Below are 3,253 nucleotides of genomic sequence, written 5' to 3'. Positions count from 1 at the left end.
GACCTTTGAACCTCACTGGACCATTTAGCTTCCTGGTTAAAGAATCGATAGATTTTGACGTCTCATCCCTCTTCCACAGTACCAACCACGTGATATAAATGACGTCTCCTTAAAGAAAGCTACTTGGAATTTCGTCGCTCTTCATTGCAAGCACTGTTCATAGGCATGGTTTAATGAATTTTGAATTTAGAAAAAATTAAAGTCTTGGCCCCAAAAAGTTTCTGGTCTATGACATTCAGCAAAAGTGGGGGTACGGTGCCGGCGACACTTTTCCCCTCCTTTTTCCCCCTTTCTTTTTTTCATTCCTAACAATGCTGGTTTGGCACTATTGATGCAACAGTTATTGTCTTTTATCACTGGCTGCATAATAATTCTGTTTTCTTTACAGCATTTTGGATATGCAAACATGGATATCAAGGATAGCTGTAGGCTACTGATGTTGCGTATGTAACCCTGACCCCTCCCCCCTGACATGACGCGCAGGTTCTGAAAGGACGCGTGCGGTGACCAGAAACAGTCTTTTTTTTGGCCCTATCACGGATTTTTTTTTGATTTGTACTTTTTAATTTGAAATTTCATAAAAATCAAGTTTCAGAAATTTCTTTCTTATTTTCTTTAAACTTTTAAAATTTTCTTTCATTTTTTGGATTCTTTTAATACGATATCTCTTTGGAAATTTGTATTTTGGCTTTGTGTAATCTCTTTCTAAGAAAATTATTTTGGCCTTTTTATTCCTACTGCAGCTATTTTGCAGGTGGCTTTGGGCTGAATATTTCCATATGACGTATAGTGCACTAGGTCTCTCACTTGCTCTTGTCACTGATTTCAATGACTCATCCAAATCAGTGTTGGTTTGATTTTTCTCTATTTGCAAAATTAAAACACATCTCTGCGTATAAATGTATCTGTAATTTCATTGACTCAAGACACCAGTCCAGCAGGTCATGGTTGCGTTATTTCTCATAGGGCACAAATGATTTCTCCATCTAAATGCAGGCAATGCCATAGGGAAACTTCCTCAAGGCCAATACTTGTTCTCGGTTTGTAGAAATGTAATGATAAACTTATACAATTTTATTTTAGGAAAAACTATATATACTGTTTTTTTAAGCAAAATACATAGCCCCAAAAGTCTACCGTATTGAAAAGTGAACTCTAACCTTTGTGTTGAAAAGAATGACCCTGAAGGCTAACTGTACAAAGTTTTGTTTTAAACTGTAATTTTAATGTTCTAAGTTGTTACTTTTCATCCGGGACGTTTCTTATTGTCCACCATAAAATATTAAAATTGTTTATTTCTTAAACAATTTCAAAATATTTGCTTGTGAATATGTATAGAAGATTCAAAGCTATAGCAGTTTTTGTATTTCTTAAAGAGTGCCACACTTGAAAAATAATAATTGAATATGAGTGCAATAGAAGAATTATAGAAATGTTAAATAACTTCAGGTATAAAATTGTGCTCGCCTCTCGACTCAAAAATACTGATATGTTTTAAAAAGAACACAGACAATTGTTCTGTTATGCGTATTTGTGCTTTATTTATAATCTCAGTTACATGCCAAAATTGTCAAATTATTACCAACAGCAAACAACCAATAAGAATCAGGTGCAGCCAACGGAGCTATTCATCGAAAAAGCTATTCAAGGAGCAATTTTTGAGGGCAGGGGAAATTTTAATTTTGCTAGGGCAGGGGACATGTTTTTAGGTGGTAGGGGAGCAAATTTTAGGGTTTTTTTGTAGGGCAGGGCGGATATCGGTTGATTGTCATGGGGACAGGGCTTGGCGAAAAATGTTTTGAGGGGAATTGTTTCCAGGGCAGGGGAAATTGGCAAGTTTTTTTTCGCCACAGGGTGAGGGAGCTTCAAAAATTCACAGTGGGGAGGGGAAACAGGCAAAAATAAGTGGGGAGTGGGTAAAAATGAAGTTTGAGTGTGGGAGGGTAAGTCGAAAAATGTTCTGTGGGAGGGCAAATTATGAACAGCTAGTTAATTACCCTCTTGACTTAAAATTAGTCAATTAACATTGTTTGTCATGCACAATATATCTTATCATAGTAAGGACCTTTTTAAAAGTGCATTGTTCGTTGGCTGCACCTGAAGAATGACATCACATCTGAAGATTACTGGGACCATCATACTAATGGTATTAATCGGTACTAGTTTCATGGATCCTTTCATGATGAATACAAAATACCCAACAGAAAATATTCAGTGATCCAGTAGCTCAATACTAGGGCCAGTATAGTCTTCAGTTGTGTCTGTATGACTTTGTGTCAAGCTTTTCCAGCTTTACAGAAAGCTTGATAGAATGTATAGCTGTCAGGACAAGGCTGTAAATCTGAAAGTTGCTAAAATGGTGACGATGCTGAAGTTATGTTGGTATACATTTTCATATCCGTAACGATATTACAGTCACTGAGAGCAATTGGTATTGTAGCTCAGGTTTCGACCTTAAAGTAGTAAGCGCCTTAAAAGTAAAACACTTAAACTTTCGCTAAAATTTTCCTCAAGGAATCTTTCACCCATTCACTTTCAAAATCAAGGATAAAAATCAGGTGGTCAGCGTGCAAATTTTGGTACAAGAGAAACAAATTATACAACAGTTGCCGATATTTGAAATTCAAAATTGCCACGATCCAGGTTTTGACTCTTCGGAGAAAAATACAACTTTCGATTTAAAAATTCTAAGACGATGAAAATTTTTCTTACTCAAAGAGATTCAAAATGAACCACTACAAGTGGTACATAAAAAAAATTGAAAAAGGTTGGGAGTCAAAATATCTGTCCCAGAGGAGCAGTTTACTTTAAAATACGCAATTTTGTAAAAGTTAAAGCCTTGTGATGATATTTAACTCGTAATTCTTACATGTACCAAATTATGCTTGCATATTTGCATATGCAAATTTTTAAAGAGCTTTGTTTCCCTCGTTTAATCAAAACGAGTTGTACGCTATTTTTGAAATTTGAAGTCTTTGCCGGTTGTGTTTTAGAGATTTCATCTTCATTGTTTTATGGAGAACTTGACCAATATTTCCTACAAATGAATGACTGACAACCGGGACCTCAGACTAAATTAAAATAGGTAAACAAACAACACAGAAAAGAGAGAAGAAATAAACATTCAGCTATACGGCACCTAACACTTTTGAGAAATTTGAAAAATATGAAAATCCAATTATCCCAAATTAGTTCCATGCAATCGTGTTTGTATAAAAAATATACGCAAATAAACTAACATGATACATCGATT

The sequence above is a fragment of the Ptychodera flava genome, chromosome 1 (assembly GCF_041260155.1).
Source record: "Ptychodera flava strain L36383 chromosome 1, AS_Pfla_20210202, whole genome shotgun sequence".
Taxonomy (NCBI): domain Eukaryota; kingdom Metazoa; phylum Hemichordata; class Enteropneusta; family Ptychoderidae; genus Ptychodera; species Ptychodera flava.
The sequence above is the reverse complement of the archived record's forward strand: the minus strand, read 5'-3'. Positions refer to the sequence as shown.